This window comes from Acomys russatus, chromosome 9 (assembly GCF_903995435.1).
Source record: "Acomys russatus chromosome 9, mAcoRus1.1, whole genome shotgun sequence".
NCBI classification, from domain to species: domain Eukaryota; kingdom Metazoa; phylum Chordata; class Mammalia; order Rodentia; family Muridae; genus Acomys; species Acomys russatus.
This window is the reverse complement of record NC_067145.1, coordinates 51,536,233-51,554,656: the sequence shown is the minus strand read 5'-3', so window position 1 is coordinate 51,554,656 and position 18,424 is coordinate 51,536,233. Positions and strand designations below refer to the sequence as shown.

Here is an 18,424-nt window from a genome sequence, read left to right as displayed (position 1 = left end):
AATGGAAAATCCACGGGCCTTCTGGCAGCCGCCCAAGTTGCATATGTTTCCATTTCTTTTGTTGCCACAAGATTCATTACCCAATAACTCAGCCTGCAGAAACTTCCCCTCACCTCTGACTCCTCTCACACTTCCTGTTGCAAGAGGCAGAGCTTACTTTTAACGGAACCTACAGTTTTTAAAATCTGTACACATAAGGACTACTGGTGACTACGCAGATAACAAGGACACGGACACGTTAGTGCAGTCACAACACAAACTTGTCCTTTACTACTGGCTGGCTATAAAGGAACTCATGAATTGCTTCCGGGCGAACAATTATAAAATAATTCTCTAACAAAGGGGACATGTATCATGACAGCTAGCTACTTCCCTTGTGGGAAAAAGGAAAGAAAATGATTCTACCTTCTTAAAGAGGTCAAATGCTAAAAGTAAAATATAGAAAAAAAAAAAAAGTTAGGAAAAAAATGAGACAATTCTTTTGTCAAGGCAAAACCTAGAAATAAATTCTCCACTCTGGTTTACAATCTTATAAATGTCATACTGAGTAAGATTCCAAGCATTTGAGAAAACAGCATTAAAACTCAGTTTATAGTTAGAAAATGCATAAAGACAAGAATGCACACACGTGTTAAGGAAGTCGACCAGGGACTGGTGGACCACTTGCCTAGCTGCATACGGCCGGAGGTTCTAGCCTCAGCACCACAGAGGAAAAAAGGGAGGAATGAGGAGAGAAGGGAACCATAAATTGAAGGCCAGCCTAGACTATACAGCAAGACCCTGCCTTAGGAAGAAAACAAACACACAAACAAGTGAGCATACTTGACTTTCCCCATTTCTGTCATTTATTTATTTCTTATTTGTATATATGAGTAATTTATCTTCACGAACACCAGAAGAGGGTGTCAGATCGCACTACAGATGGTTGTGAGCCACCATATGGGTGCTGGGAACTGAACTTAGGACCTCTGGAAGAGCAGTCAGTGCTCTTAACCTCCGAGCCATCTCTCCAGCCCCCGATTTTCCTAATTTCATCCATGAATGCTCAGTACTGAAATAATAACCTTATTATTAATTACAAACTCTGTTGGTTCTGAAGGAAGATGGACCTATCCTCACTACAAGAAACTGTTGTGTTTGATAGGGATATATTGTCACAAATGTTTTCTTTTAAAAAAATCTATGTCATTTGCCAGTTTAGCTCTCTCACTTGTCAGTTCTGATGGCCGCTCTCATTTCTACGTGTCCATTGCTTTACCACAATCTCTTATTTGATCCCTGTAGAATTAATCTGCCTTCCCTTCCTGTCCACTTCTGTGTGCATGTGCACACGCATGTGCAAACACACACACGCACACACACGCATGCACACACGCACTCCTTCTAAGTTACCCACCTTTTGGGACACACACCTTGGTTCTGTCATGAAGGATTTGGAACCCTTATGTTTAGTGTAGAGAAAGAAAAATGACACCCTTAGAAGAAAAGAAAACATACTTCAATTTGAAAATTACAACGTGAGTGATCATTTCCTGCAGGTGTCATGCTGCGTGTGACAATGAACTCAGCTGAATGTGGCTTGCGATGCCTTGAAAGACCTTAGTGGGAAAGAGAGAAGGAAGGAAGGCACTGTAAAACAATGCCATTGTACCCACCAAATCCTTACATTCTAAAGAAGCAGCATTCATGCTGAGCCTCTAGTTTGCAACGGAGAAGAGCTAAGAATACATAGCGATCAGCACCTCCCCTGAGCATAATTAGACAAACCCTTTAGTACTTGGTAAACCTATAATATCCCAGACCAGTGGCTTTCAAAGTGTCTGTGTAAACCACTTTGCACAGTGACACTTTATACAGGGACGCAGGCAGACCCCACAATTAGATGACATCAAGGGTCCAGAAGCCTCTTTCTCATGCTTCTAATACACACTGTGTATTCTGACACGTCCATCACTTCACCTTTTCTAAAGCTCACCTACTAAACTGAGTCCATGAAGCCACCTGAAGCTCAGAAAATCATGTCCCACTTAGCTAAACGCGAGGGGTAGAGCCAGGCTTGGAGGCAAATGGCTGCACTCCCAGCACTTAGGAAGTAGAAGCAGAAGGATCCAGAATTTAAGGGGTGACTTCACCACACACACATTCACACTCACATGCGCACACGCACACACACACACATGCAAACTAAAAATTATTTTTTCCCCCTTGGTTTTTCAAGACAAGGATTCTCTGTGTAGCTTTGGCTGTCCTGGACTCTCTTTGTAGACCAGGCTGGCCTGGAACTCACAACAATCCACCCACCTCTGCCTCTGGAGTGTTGGGATTACAGATAAATGTTTTTTAAAAGAAATTTACATTATTAGTTGAGTCACCCTATATTTTAAAAATACTTAAAAGTTAATTTTGAACATTTGGTTTATTGCATCTTCTTTTATTTCTAAATAAACTTCTGACACTACTTTTGGAAAACATCTTAAGAAATGGAACCAAAACAACCACCACCACAACAACAAAACTTTCTCAGCCAATCTGTTCTCCACCTTCCATCATGGCGGGCAGAGGCTGATATCACCATGAACAAATATAATCCGAGATAATCTTTCTGACCCCCTCCCTTACATACACACAGATAAAGGGGTCTGTGGTTCTTCTGTTAGAGTGGGGACTGTTGAAGGTGACACAGTGGAGCTGGTGGCACCTGGGTCAGAAACACCACAGCCAAACATGAACTGCTCTGAAGAGATGACCTTCAGCAAGCAGCAGCTCAACTGGAAGTTTCCATGGCCTTCCACAATCTGAAGACCCGCCAAACCACTCAGAGCAGCACTTCTATTGTTTTGTGTCTGATCTCATGCAGCCTAGACAGGCCCTCCAACTCTCTGTGTAATCCAGGCTGCCCTGGAACTCTAGGTGATCTTGTCCCAGCTTCCCCAGTGTTGGAATGACTGCTGAGGGCCACTGTGCCCAGTACTAATATCTGCTTAATGGCAAAACAATAATTGTATATGTGTAACGCTGTGATCCAAGGTGCTGAGTATGTTAGGCAAAAGCCTTACCTGAGCAACATTTCCAGCCCATTTATGTAGCCTCAAAAACAAAAACAACCCCCCCACCACCAAATTCCATTAAGACAATAGTCAGCAAGGGGCAAAAAAGTTCCCTAGGATCAGGTTATCAAAAACCACACATGAGGCCGCAGGTTCCTGCCCTGTGACATAGGCATAGAGACAGACAGATGGAGGAAAGGAGACGCGGGTCTGCTTCCTCGCTGACAAAAAGAAATGGAGCCAAGGTAACAGCAAGAGAGAGCTTAATGAACGGGCTGGGTGCACTTCAGGGCTATGGCTCTTGCTTACCATGCACAAGGCCCTGGATTTGGTCCCTAAGGCCACACAGCAAAACCAGCTTAAGAAGCTTTAGGATCTGAAAAAATAAGCCAAGTTGCACCATGGATCAGCCAACCACACAGCCAAACGGTAAGTAGACACTGCTGTGCTCAGTGCATGCAACCCACCTTGGGTGGCACTGAGGCTGAGATTGGCTCTAAGAGGCAGAACCTTCAACCCCAAGTCCCCATGGTGGGCAAAAGGAGAGCCAGCACTCTAGCCCAGACTCATTTCCAAACCCTCGTGGTATCTCACTGCCCTCGGAGATTTCCTTACCTCTCAGCCTTGTTGCACGGACTGCCTTCTCTGGCCTGTTCTCTAAGCTTTGTCACCACACACACACAGGCTGATCCATGTCAGCCCAGGGAAGCCGGCTCTGCCTGTTCTGGAATCAGCAGTTGGCTTCTTCTCTATCTTTTCTCCTCCTAACCCTCCCACTGCCCCACCCCTCAAGCATCCCTCCCCCGTGAATTCCTTCCATCGGCCTTGGAAAACAGGGCCTATATCATCAGGTGCAAGTAATATAATCCTCACCATTGGTGTATTTACTAAAGGAAGGGAGGTGGGTTATCTCACATTTGTCAAACAGGCAAAGTTGTCAGGCTGAACTCAAAGCCAAGATAATAGCAGCAGAAAGCCATAAAGTCTGGGACACCAACCAGGTAGCAGTGCCCTGGGACAACGGCTGGCCTTAAGCGGACTTACACAACAATGCCTTTGGCACAGTCAGCAAGAGGGCAGGGAGATGAAGGCGAATTGTGCTGGTGTGAAAAGGACTGGGCCAGTTGTGGCTTGGGGAATCTGGCAGAAATTAATAGGGGCAAGGCCTCAAATATGCCAGGAATTCTGCCCAGGGCGGTAAACAACCTCAGCGTGGTACAGGACTGACTGACTGAGCTTGGGCTTTGGAAAAAAGGAAAAGCCAGGAGAGTAGCTAATAATGCCTGACCAGGCTTTTCCAGTCGGGGTTACATTCTCTCCTGTCTACACACTTAGCCAGCAGTCTGCACTCCTTTACCAAGAAAGCAGATGAAGAGGGAGACTTGACTACTAGTGGAAGCAGGCTACATGCATACATTAGCGTTAATTAGTGGATGAACAGCACCTTCCTATGGAAAACAACTCTTAATATTAGACTTAAAGAATTCTGTTGTTGGTTGTTGGTTGCAGGATGACACAGAAGAATCAGTCTTGAGCTGACCAGGAAATGCTCCTTGGGGGGCAGCTCTCACAGGGATGCTCAGGGCTGTACAGGCTGCAGGGGCAGAAGGCATCAAAGGTCTCACCCGGCACTAGACCCTGCAGGATACAGTATCAACCCTCCCAGCAAGGAGTGCCCACCGGTCAACCGTGGCAAGGCTCTCTATGGCGATATAAACTGCTCTCTTGACTGGATTTGAGGCCTGCACCACAGGAGGAAATTCATGCCTGGTACAGTAATTGTGGTCAAAACCCATAGCTAGGGAAGTCCCAGGCAAAGGGGAGAATCTACTGACTTTGTTTTGCAAAATGGTCATGTTGTCCGACTGCCTTGTGAATATTGATGTTTATGCCCACAGATGTGTGGTGCTCTCAGCCTCGGTCAGAGAAACTTCTTACAGTGAGTGAGCAATCATTCATGTAAGTAAGTAAATAATAAAAATTAAATTGAAATGTTGCCATAGCAAAAGTACACAAACCTGCACAGATCAGCATCAAGCCATAAAGCTCCTTGCTTTATATTTTGCACACACCATTAACTAGTTTTTTAACATCCATCCCCCCAAGAACCAAGAAATCTTTCTCAAAACAGGGAGGATTATAACCCAGAGTAAAAATCTTCATTTGGAAAAGTGTACCCACAACACAGACTGAACATCTAAATATTCAGGAGATACAGCATTGTTATTATAAATCTATTTAATAATTTGAAGAAATGTTTGTTTTTACCTTAAAGAAAAATGTTATTGTGAAACAAGACAAGATCATGTTAAGCAATAAAATCTAACAAAAGTAGATTTACTGATGCATCTGTTACTTTAATTAAATACTGATGACATTGTGAACTTGGAATCATACTCCAACAGACATCAGAATTTCATTATAAATTATAAAATAAGCAAAGTATCCAAGACTAGCATTTTTAATATAAAATTTAAGCATTTTAATCTTTGTTCTTGTGAAACTAACATTTTTACTTCCATATTTAATTTGGCTTTCTTTTACCTCATTCTTAGCTTTTAATATAAATTATATTTCTATCCTATTAGGAAGAATTGAATTTTGTTTTACTGCTAAAATGGTCACTGCAAAGCAAAAAGCCTCAGCTCACTGACTGGAGAAGTCAGACACGTGTCACTTCATTACATCTGCTACCAAACCATTTTCTTACACTTAGCTTCACGACCTTATCCAAGAACATAAGTTCCAGTGTCAGAAACATCAGGCACAGACCAGCTGTACCCCTCAGACCCTATGCCCTGAGAAAGTGATGTACCCTTACACACACACACACACACACACAGAGAGAGAGAGAGAGAGAGAGAGAGAGAGAGAGAGAGAGAGAGAGAGAGAGGAACACAAGCAGTATGCACTCGTACATACAAGTACACATTTGCACTGCTACACCAGGCAATGCAATTAGACTATATGTTACAGCTTTCCGAGTCGCAGACTTTCCTTCTCCAGAAAAGGGAAAGAAGACAAGTCTCGTTTTCACCCATCCATAACACAAGGATGCCTATTATCCACAGCAACCCACAGAAAAGCTTATGCCTGCCATGTAGCCCCACACCATAACTGGGGCTCTCAGAACATATAGGGACCAGGAACATATAGAAGGCATAGAATATTTCTCTGTGACATTGAGTATTTCATTCCTTTCTCAAAATTGTTACACACAGACACAGACACACACACACGCACCACTTTAACTAATAATGCTTAACTTAAGTGTATATCTTGAGCTCTTCTGTTAGAACCAACCACTTTGATGGCCTCTCATTTGATAACAGAAATTTACAACTGATAAGGGTGCCCAAGTCTTCCCAATGTACAAAAGACCTAAAAGTGCTGATTACTGATTTCCAGTATTTGTCCAGGCTTGGTGGGGTTGAAATGGAATTATACCAGTCAGCACACCGCCTGCCAGAAGCAGCTCAGGGCTCACTATGCAATTCTGCCATAGCCCTGACCCAGCGAGAACCCCGCTCCGGACACTACAAAGTGTGTGTCTACTTTCAGTCCACAGCTGAATGAAACCTCTGACCTGCTCCCTGCTACTGCTGGGGGGGAACCATGGGGCCGTCCTGGCTTCACAGTACAGTCTTCAGTGGAACTGCAGAGTAAGAACACATCCACCTCTGCACTGCTATCTCCCAAAGATACCCTAGTACCGACAGCTCTGTGCAAACAGCCAACAACACAAGGAAGCATTCGCACCTCCCTGTAGCAAGAATTGGCTTTCTTCCAATAGTTTATCAGGGCTCTCCCCACTAGGTCCTCCAAGTAGAAACTACCACGCCCTGCCCTACCTGAACATCCTGCTACCTCACTCTTCATGGCTTTGTGCCTTGCCCTTCAGCCCACTTGAGAACTCCATCAAACTCCTCGTGTCCACCCAATGCCCCTGACCTGGAGTGTGGCCTCCCAGACACCCGCATCCCAAGCCTCCTCCATCACGGCTCATCCTCACCCTTTCATTTCTACACACCATCACCCTCCCTACTCCCCAATCATGGATCCTCCACTGTCAATCTCTTCCTACCCTCCTATCTGTGACTGTTTTAACTAACTGCTGGACACCTGTTACCTGACAGTGACATGAGAACAGAGGCCACCTCTAACTCTCATACACTGATGTATCTCCAAAGCAGAAAATAAATGTCTAATTATCATTTGGTTTTGGGGTGTGTGTGTGTGTGTGCGCGCGTGCGCACATGCATGCACATGCCATGTTCAGGGTAGAAGGACCCTCATGTGTTGGTCCTAGCCTGCCTTTTGCCTTGTTTGAGGCAGGGTCTCACTAGTTAGGCTGGCAGTTTATGTCTCCCATCTCCTTGTGAGAACACTGAGATCACAGACAGACATATTCTACAGTGTCCAGCATTTACATGGGTTCTGGGGATTCAAACTCAGGTCCTCATGCTTCTGTGCCTAGTGCTTTAACCACTGACCCATCTCCCCAGCCCTCAATTGCCACTTGCTAATGTGATGAAGCATCTCAATAAAGTTGTTATAGAAAAAAAGTGCAGTCAGTGAGCACTCTCATTAATCCTGTATAGGCTGGCAGTGGTACAGAAACAGTTTTCATGGGTCTCGGAAGACATTCCTTTCTCGTCTATTTATTCCTGGCTGGACCTGTTCACTACTGTAAAGCTTTGCTTACAATGTGTTATCAGTTCTTTGACACTTGTAACAGTAATTACATTAGCAATGACTGCTGGTCTGAATGGCCACTGAAATACTACTCTATCATGGGGAACTTTTGAGTGCTTACAGCATTCCAAGCATTGTTTGAAACACTCGTATTTCATCTCCTTTAAGCTCCCTGATAGTTCTATGCAGGAAGTATTTGTGCCCTTACTGCTGAGGAGTAGCTGAGCTCAAGAGATTAGCAACTTACTCAAAGTCATAAAGCCTGGAATTCTGAAAGGGCAAAGTTCATGTTTTATCCCTGCCCCTCCAGCCCACTCCCTCCCTTCCCAGTTCCCGGGCTTTCCCTCCTTGGTATGCAGTGTCCCCTCATATGCCTGAAAGCCCTGAGCCGTGCACCTCTGTGCTTAGAATCACGGCAAAGCCCACAGTTGCTCACCTCCCCCAGCTAAGCACAGACAGTTACCCCTCCAAAACACCAACACCTCTCTCTAGCTCTGACCTAATTTAAACGTTTCGCTGGGAGAGATGGAAGGGAAACAACGTCCCAGCCTGTTTACAGATGCAAAGCCCTAAAACTGACAAAAGATTGCTTGCTCATAACCTATCATTTGAATTTCTGAAAGGCTAGAAATTGACCAAAGTTGGATGGGAATTTCCAGAAGCTAAACAGGAAGGACAGCCCAAATTAGTTCATGAGAAAGCGAGAGAAAAGGGCCAACTTCTCAGCAGTAAACTGAGTAGTAACTGAAGAGTAACAGAACTGCACACATCTTAAAGGCCATGCTGATTTTGCTTATGTCCATGTGAACCAGTTGGTGTAAGGACAGTAAGAGAGAATCAGCCTCCATGGCCACGACTACAACAGGGTCTGCTGCACAGCACCACCGTGCAATCAGTGCAGGCTCGTAGAACTACAAGAACCACAGCTTGTCAGGCCTGGTGGTGCAGGTCTCTAATCCCAGCTACTTAGGAGGCTGAGCCAAGAGGATCACAAAGTCACAGCTTACCTGGGCTATTTAGTGAGCTGAGGAGAGCATGGGTAATGTAATGAGCTTTTGTCTCAAAAGGAAAACACCAGGGTAGGGTGGGGTTGAGTAAAGCACAATTTCCAGATTACTAAATCCATAGTTGGTACCTCCCAAATTCATTTCAACAGGCAGGCAGCTTCATTTCATCTATAGGATTTTCTCAGTGGCCTTAAAAGTCCCACACCCTCTGTCTGGGTGATCAGACAGCTCAGTTCCTAATGTTTGCCCCATCAGCGTGTTTACTTTTGTTCTCCCACCCAGACTTCTCCATGGGGAACGCCAGCCCCTCCCAGGGCTAGAGGCGCTAAGCTGCATGATGTGCGAGAGTCCACATTGACAGTTCTTGCTCTTTTACAAAAATGAAGCTAAATGAATATGACACTAATTAAGAACCAAACTGTGTGAGGCAATGGGGAAAACATACTAGTCAGAGGGAAAGTTCTCGGTGAACAGGCTGTGACCAGTCCCAGCAGCAGAGTTTACAGAGGGCACATCTGGTTAAGGGACAGGAAATATGACTGAGAAAGTAGAAAAGGCATCTATACAGGTTCTAGAGGCCTACAGGGTGCACCTATGATGTGGTCAGTGAAGCACAAGGCATGCTGGGAACTCTTATAGGCCTGGAGATAAAATAGCTATCTTCAGCTCCTCTGATTTGGCCTAAGGCATGTAGGAAAGGTGACCAGGAACTAGGTTAGGGGAGGGGCTTCCATGTTCTCAGAATCACAGGCAGGTGAGGGGAAAGGTTGGTTCTGTTGTGGTTATGGTAATACAATAATAACCCTCCTTCCGGGGTCCTCCAAGTCTGAAGACGCTCTCAAGCCAGGTCTAATTCATAAAGACAGTTATAAGCCCAAGAAGGAATTAAAAGTAGATTCAGCTTCTTAAGATAAAGCTCTGCGCATTCATGAAGTACATTTTCTAGTCTTCAAAATATTCAACATTTTCTAGTCTTCAAAATATTCAACATGTGCTAAAATTGAATGGATGGTAAAGAAGCAAGTGGAATGTGCATTTATGATTGTTTTAAGTAGTAGTCTGAAGGGTCTCTTCATAGAACGTTATTAGAATATACAATCATGTAGTATAATTTTCCAGCACTGAACCATGCCTTCCATACCGGCCAGAGAGCCCCCAGCACATCTGGAAAGTCATTCACATTAGCAAAGCCATGGCAGAGCATAAGCGTGGAGCTGTCCATGTGATGATGCTCTTGGCTTTAACATGACAGGTGTCAGATGCAAAGCTACTCTGTTCTTGTTCTGTGGATGCTGTGTAGAGTCTTCCAGCATCTTAGTAATCACTACTTCCAGCATAAAGGATGCAAATCAAAGAAATGAGAACATGATAAGCAGCTCTACTTTCAGGAAAGTGAGCACCATCGCATCTGGATTCCTGCCTGCACAGGACAAACGCCTGAGAGCAGCAATCCTTTAGGACAATGCTGCCTCAGCCACACAACAGCTGCCAAATGTCTCTTCAAAGCCCAGAAGTAAGCAGAGTCCTCACATTTCTGAAACTATTTCAATTTCCAGCCATAAAACTGTAAAGGGACACTCACGTCACCAGCAAATGACCCAGACACTAACCCATAGAGTGGCTGCCAGCTCGTGTCAGGTCATCTCTCAGCCAGGAAGGAACATCCTCACCCCAGGACAGACATCCTTTGCTGTACAAACTGTTGCCGTGGGGGAGGCAGCAGTTCCACCCAGGCCAGAACAGAAATGAGAAAAAGGCAAATGCTGTCCCTGAGTGCAAAACCTCAGTTCACATGAGTTCTTACATCTGAAAGGCTCCCCACTGGCTATCAAAATAAAAGGAAAACTCGAATCTCAGGGCAGCCATGGAAAGGCCACATTGATCTGCTCAGTAAAAAATTTGAGGGGAAAACACTATTTCAGCTTCAACTGGAAAGAGTGGTTTTCTTATAATGCAGTCTATAAATAAGAGAAAAATAGGCTTATTGGGCACACATATCACACACACATACACACACCTCCCTCTCTCTCTCTCTCTCTCTCTCTCTCTCTCTCCAAGAATATTAACTGTGCTCTGACTTTAAGAGAAATGATAAATCATATAAAATTGGAAAACACAGAAAAGTAGATAAGACAGACATCCGCATGTTACTAAACACATTCATATTTTGACAAAGGAGGATACTAAAATAGGCTAATGGGGCTGACTTGTAGGAAGTAAGAGGGATTCTTCCATGATGAACAGAAAATATGCAAATTGAGGGTGGGGTCCAGGACCAGGCAGAGGTGTCAAAGGTCAACAGGAAGAACTGGCAATATTGGCCTTTCTCTGTCTGACCTGTCTGTGGTGAAAAGATTACTAACTAGAGAGAATAAGATGGGAAAGAGGAGTGACAGCGAAACTCCAGAATTAAGAAGCATAAAGTGAAAATGTGGGGCAGGGCAAGACCAACTCCCGGGAGAGAGCAGGAGGAATGGGCAGCAGGGAGGCTTGTAAGGGAGTCCCACTCCCCGGAATCACCGTCATAAGCAAAGCACTGAAGGTTCCATGCAGCCGGGGAGATCTCGGACCTTCGGTTTGGGTGGCCACTGGTCCCAGTTTGAGTACTGGAAGTCCTGTGTCCTGTGTTAAGTCTTCAATCCACAGACTGTGCCCAATCCACCCCAGTTGCAGGCAAACTGGAGTAAGCTGGAGTTTCCGGGTCCCAGTTCATGTTGCCACTGGAATCACGTAGTAGAGTTAACACACATAGATGTGAGCAAAACGCTGCAGCCCAGTACCCAAGTGACTAGTAAAACATATGGCTGCTCACATTTGACCATGTCCCCTGGACGGGGAGACCTGGTGGCACTCAGAGGAAGGATAGCAGGTAACCAAGAAGAGACTTGATACCCTATGAGCATATACAGGGGGAGGAAGTCCCCCTCAGTCACAGTCATAGGGGAGGGGAATAAGGGGGAAATGGGAGGGAGGGAAGAATGGGAGGACACAAGGGATGGGATAACCATTGAGATGTAACAAGAATAAATTAATTAAAAAAAAAAGAGGAAAAAAAAAAACCATATGGCTGCAGTGAGCCTCAAGGGAGGGATGATGCTAGGGGCAGGGTCTTATCTCCTGCTTCCAGACCTCAATGTCCCAAAGCGTGAGAGACATGGCATTCTCACCAGCTGCAGGCTGACCACAGGACCAGTGGGCATGGGGCAAGAACTGAGAAAGCACGAACATGGGACAGGAGAAGAGCACAGAGGACAAGTCAAGACAGAGTGTCACAGACAGGCATTCAAGGACTGGCCTCCCTGCAGGAGCCTCTGCTACAGAAAGCCAACCATCTGACTGCAAAGGGACAAGTGTAGACCTCAGCAGACAGGAACTCTGCAACTTAGGGGCCTCACGCAACAAAAGACCAGGACAAATGTTGCAAAACAAACTGTCCCCAAAGCATGACCAGCTACTGTACTGCCCTTCCAGACCCAGCACGCAGCACCCCCAACACTACAGGGAAATTTCAGCTGTGCATGAGAGCCTCATCTCTACTGGAAGGCAAACACCCTCTGTACCAGATAACTGACATTTACAAGGCAAACGTTCGTCCCTGGTGAAGTAGTTCCCTCACTCTGTGACAATACGCCTGACAGCTGATGAGTTAGGCCTATTCTGCAGCCCACATGGATGCCACCCTCAGCCCAGCATTCACACTACTGCACTATCTGACACACGCTGAATCACTGCTAACTACTTAGAAACACTATCCCCAACTGCAGACGGCTGTTCTAACCTGCCTTATAATGTCACCCCGAGACCTAGAGTACACAGGCTCTGGGCCATATCAGAAACGAACACCTCAGGGAGTGCTCACAACATCCCAGCTCACTTAAAAAACGTGGACTTTCCAGTGGAATGCAATCTCAAGGGGAAGACTGGTCTGTGTTATAGACCCAGTTCTAAATATTATGTACGCCCTGGGCTGAAGGCTCCTCGTCTCTGAAACAGGATTGATAACCTATCAGAAAACATCAAATCTACATCAAAGCAAAGAATGTATAATTACAACTGTAGAGTCCTACACAGAAGTTGCTCTTAGCCAAAGACAAGGATGCCCTATGCTCTATCTCCCTCCCACCCAGCACTAGGGCACAGTAACCAGGCATGTGCAAGGCTCCCGGTGCACTGTGAGGTTGAAGGGCTCCATGAGAGACCCTGAAAAATGCAAACAATGCCACCTGGCCCATGTCTGGTTGTCTCGCATTCTTCCCAAGTCTATCACTGGACATGTGGGATTTTAAAAACCAACTACGCTAGTGAGTTTATCTGTTCTTCCTGCCTCCCCTCTCATACTTTAGCCCTCTCCCACACAGAAAACAATGCACAGCTACCAATGTGAAAAAAAGGTGTCCAAAGACCTGTAAGACTTTGGTAGCATAGTTCAGTGCTGGTGTAGTAGCAGCAGTAGTAATGCATAAAACAAGTATAATTTAAAAACTCAATTCACTAAGAACATGATTTAGTCACATACACTCAAAACACACACACACACACACACACACACACACACACACACACACACACACAATTGAATATACAACCCTTCTCCAAAAGTTTTTTATCTAGTATATAACAAATGGATAACTGGGTAAAATTACCTTAGGTGTCCTAATGTGAGTACTCCCAATTGAGTCTGTAAGAATGAGCCATTTGTTATAAACACATAGTAGATATAATTTACCAAGTAACCCAAAGGCAAGCTATGGTTTCTAAGGACAACCCAGACTGGTAGAAATGTGACTGGCGACAATGGCATTCGGGACACTCTATTTACACCTGCACATGCTGAGTGCTGCTCTGAGCTGCTGCAGATCCAAAGCCACCACTGTCCTGCAGATTTCAGTAGTTGGAGATGTCCACCAAGGCCTTGCTCTTTGCAGTAAATCAAGCCAGTAGCCTGTAGTACAGTGATTCCAAACTGGCTAGCACAGGAGACAGAGGGAAAGCATAGGGACCACACATAAATCATGCAGTAAGGAAAAGCAGCAGATAGCTGCATCCGTAAGTTTACATGGAACGAAGAAAAGAAGATTACGTGGTGCTTTACACTATTACATCATATATCTCCCCAACATGTCTCCACCTTAACACAAGTCACCGTGGACCTTTCAATTCTGCACAAAGTTAAGAAGTTGCTTTCTAATTTGTGCGTAGTTGGTCACAACTCCCAGTAGCAGGAAGTATGAGTCCAGATCCCTTTTATCCCAGAGAGCAGAATCGTCTACACTACCCTGTGCCGCATCTGTGCACAGCAGGAGAGGAAATATGACATTCCACACTCACAGTGCAGCTTCGTGGTGGCCTTTCATGAAAGCAGACCTTGTTGGCCTTTGTCATAAGGTGCTCATAAGGGTAAATTAACCACAGGAATCAACAGAGAATAGTAAACGGACACAGCTTCTTGCATGGAAAAAAGAAGGAGCCAGAGCTTCCAAACTGTCTATAGTAGGCGTTGATAGCACCCCGTGCTAGGCCTCACCTACTAGGTGGAGAGGCATAAAAACTCAGCAAAGAGAATGTGCTCTGTGGCAGCCTAGACACCAAGCGAACAGCCACGGGGAGGGGTGACACAGGGGCACACTTTGCAGTCAGACCATAATGGTAAGCAAGCATTTTTGCACCATGACTCCAGCCATGAGTGGTGGGGTGCACCTTTGATCCCAGTGCATGGGAGGCAAAGGCAGGGTACCCAGCCTGGGCACAACAGTTCAGCTGGGGCTACACAGTGACATCCTTTCTCAACCCTCCTCCAAAAAAACAGACCCTGGCACAGACCCCTACATCTATGCTTCATAATACGACGGTGATTATGTCACACAGACACACATTTTGCTATTGTGTTTTACGTTTGAAAGCGCATTTCTAACACACCTTACAAAAATAATGAGATCCAGTAACAGGTAAATGAACAAACAAAATGTGCTAGCTGCATACAATGGACTACTATTCAGCCAGAAAAAGAGAACGTCTGACCCATGCTATGACCTTGATGAAACTTGGGGACAGCAGGCTTAGTGAGATGAGTTAGTCACAGAAAGACAAGTATGGTATCACTGCAGTCGTACGGGGCCCTTTAAGTAGCCACATTTATAAAGAGGCAGAGCAGCGGTAGCCAGGGATGGAGGAGGAGAAGGGGACCCAGGTTCTCTTCCCAGCACCCACACTGGAGGTGGCAGGAGGCTCACAAACCATCTGTAACTCTGGGGATACGGCGTTCTCTTCTGCTTCGATAGGCAACAGCACACATGTGACATACACTCACACAGAAACACATGAATTAAAAAAATAAAATGTTTTAAAGTAATTAAGTGACATTTTAAAAGCATTTTCTTTCCAAAGGTATGCTGTTTATTCTGTGCCCTGCAGCTTGCAGTGGGGCAGCTGCTTGAATTCTGCTTGACCCCAAGTGCAGAGCCCTTTAAACTCAGCCTGCGCTTATCACAGTGCACATCCACACTGGCCCTGCTGGGTAAGAAGGGAAAAAAAAAATCTTTCCTGGTCACCCACAGCTTTCCCTTCACATGAGGATCCAGAAGTAAGTGGACCACTTTTCCTCCTAAACATTGCTGGACAGTTAATATTTCTGTGACTACAGCAAGTCAGGACGATGCACATTTGGTTAAAGCTAGTTTTTTGTTTTGTTTTGTTTTGTTTTAAGGTACACTCGTTTTAACAAGATTCTTCCCAACTGGGTAGTCCTAAGCTGACATCCATGATAACATTTAGTAAAACGAGGACCAGTCAAAAGGTAAAATGATGACGTCTGCATTTCTAAAGTGCAAAGCTGCTGTTAATTTGAAGTCTCAGCCGGCTTCCCTGGAGACACTGACCTCAAGCCCCGAGAGGGCAAATGGCTCATCGTGTATCGTGCAGAGGATGCCTGCTGTATTTAGGAGCTTAATGCATTCCACAAACCCAGGCTCATCTTACTCATCTGTCTTCACTTTGCCAAAGCTTTTTCAGCAATTTCCTCAATCTTAAAAATACAGTGAAGGAAACTAAAAAATAACCAAGCTCCTTCCCTCTCGTGGATGCGTGTTTCCTTTGACGATTCTGAAATAATAATGGTTTGTAAACATGACAAGTCTTCACTGGTGGGGAAACTCATCTCAGAGTTGCTGAGAGATGGGAGTTTGCCAAACTGTTCACTTTCTAGTCCTGGTTGATGAGTAAATCCCAGCAGCCCTCAGGACTTATTTCCCAGCCAGGAGGTCATTCAGAAGGCAAGAAAACTAAAAACTATGCTTTCATCTACAAGAGAAAAGTCATTTTGGAGATTCCTGTTAAAACACTTTAACTACTGGGGTTAGAGAGACGGCTTATCAGTTAAGAGTGCTTGCTGCTCTTCCAGAGGACCAGGGTTCAGCTCCCAGCGCCCACATGGTGGGGAAGGCTCACAGATGCCTGCAAGTGCAGCTCCAGGGGATATGGTACCTTCTTCTAGCCTCTGCGGGCACCTGCACTCATGTGCGCACAGAGAGAGAGAGACAGAGACAGAGAGAGAGACAGAGAGAGAGGGGGATTTCAGTAAAGAAATTTCCAACTATTATAAAAGAAATTGAAATGAGGGGGAATGGGACAGAGGGAGAACTTGTGCATCCTGCCTGATAAATCACTGCTGAGGGCTGAGTGTTAGCTGGACCCACATTCTACCCAGAGTGCACTTGGAGAGCTCTTCTGCAGTTCATCACTTCTTTAAGTAATGGTCTCTCACCCAGACTCCCCAAAATGGACAAAATATTTTCTTTTTTTTTTTTTTATTTCTCTTTTTTTTTTTATTAATTTATTCTTGTTACATCTCAATGGTTATCCCATCCCTTGTATCCTCCCATTACTCCCCGCCCCCCATTTTCCCATTATTCCCCTCCCCTATGACTGTTCCTGAGGGGGATTACCTCCCCCTATATATTCTCATAGGGTATCAAGTCTCTTCTTGGCTACCTGCTGTCCTTCCTCTGAGTGCCACCAGGTCTCCCCCTCCAGGGGACATGGTCAAATGTGAGGCACCAGAGTACGTGAGAAAGTCATATCCCACTCTCCACTCAACTGTGGAGAATGTTCTGACCATTGGCTAGATCTGGGTAGGGGTTTAAAGAATACCACCTGTATTGTCCTTGGCTGGTGCCTTAGTTTGAGCAGGACCCCTGGGTCCAAATCTGCCTATCATATTGTTCTGCTTGTAGATTTCTAGGACCCTCTGGATCCTTTTATTTTGCTATTCTCGCATGTGTCTCTCATTTAGAGTCCCAATAGGATGCCCTCCCCTCTGTCCCAGTTTCCTGGTAAGTGGAGGCTTTCGTGGGACATGCCCCTTGGGCTAGTATGCAGATATAAGTGAGTATATAACATTTGATTCTTTCTGCTTCTGGGTTAACTCACTCATTATGATCATTTCTAGCTCAATCCATTACAGCCACTTTGGAAATCTATCTGGTGCTATCTCAGAAAAATGGGAATAGGGCTTCCTCAAGACCCAGCTATTCCACTCCTTGGAATATACCCAGAAGATGCTCCAGCACACAACAAGAAAATTTGCTCAACCATGTTCATAGCAGCCTTATTCATAATAGCCAGAACATGGAAACAGCCTAAGTGTCCCTCAGTAGAAGAGTGGATAAAGAAACTGTGGTACATATACACTATGGAATACTACTCAGCTATTAAAAACAAGGAATTCCCGAAATTTGTGGATAAATGGATTGAGGACAAAACATTTTCATTTAAACTCAAGCAAGAAATAAGAACTCTGATCACATGTTTGGGCTTAAGGCTGCTACAGTTTGAGACCAAAGTGTCCCCCACAGGCTAATATGCTTGGACATTTAGTCCCCAGACAGAGGGGACTGTCTGGACATGTTGTGGAACCTTTACAATGTGAGGCTTAACTGTGGGAAGGAGGTCAATAACATGGACCAACTCCCAACGTAAACGCACCCTCACACTCTCACCTCCCAGAGCAAAGGCACTCTTACCACTATGTCTTTCCCACCAGAGTAAGCTGCAAGCCCTCTGAAACTGTGAGCCAAAACAGACTGTTCCTCTCTTAAGTGGTTTCTGTCAGGTAGTCTACCTCAGCAACAAGAAAAGTAACTCAATCAAAGACAGCATCAGAATTGTAACAAAAAAAATGAAGTTATTTTCTATTAACTCCCAATTCCCATGGCTTCTCCTAAAAATGCACCCCGAACACAAGCAGCTGGGAAACGCCTACAGTGTAGTAAGAATTAAGCTCAAAGGAGCAAATAAACTCATTTTTAAAAATCATTTCCTTAATTTTCAGCTAAAATAGTTATCAAGTGACACAACAACTTTAAAAACAAATTTATTAAAGTATAGCTCTCTCCCAAGTGGTTTGTGAAGACTAAGAGCCATTTGTAAATGGCCACGCAACTGTTGAGCTTCCAGAAACTGCAGAAGGTACGACATTACTGAGGAGAAAACCTCAAGTCCTTTAGAAACATCAAAATCTGAGAATCACATTACTATTCAGAAGCCAGGTTTTTGACTGCCCTGAAAATATTAAATATTTACCTTCAAATGGGAAAGTAACTAAAAAAAAAACTCACAACTGGAATAAATCAAGTAGAACCCATGAGAGCCAAATGGCACTCTGATTATTGACCTGCATCC

The 18,424-nt window shown here is 44.8% G+C and overlaps 1 protein-coding gene across 4 annotated transcripts in view; it reads right to left on the bottom strand.

Annotated features, from left to right (window-relative positions):
* The window catches only part of LOC127193968 (protein FAM107B), a 65,528-nt gene that overhangs the window by 26,373 nt on the left and 20,731 nt on the right, over positions 1 to 18,424 (bottom strand). The window contains exon 1 of one of the 4 annotated variants that reach the window (XM_051151325.1): positions 3,663 to 3,751. The exons of the other annotated variants lie outside the window; for them this stretch is intronic. The gene's annotated coding sequence lies outside the window, so the exon portion shown is untranslated. Of the gene's footprint in view, positions 1 to 3,662; positions 3,752 to 18,424 lie in introns of those variants that run through there. 4 annotated transcript variants of the gene reach the window in all.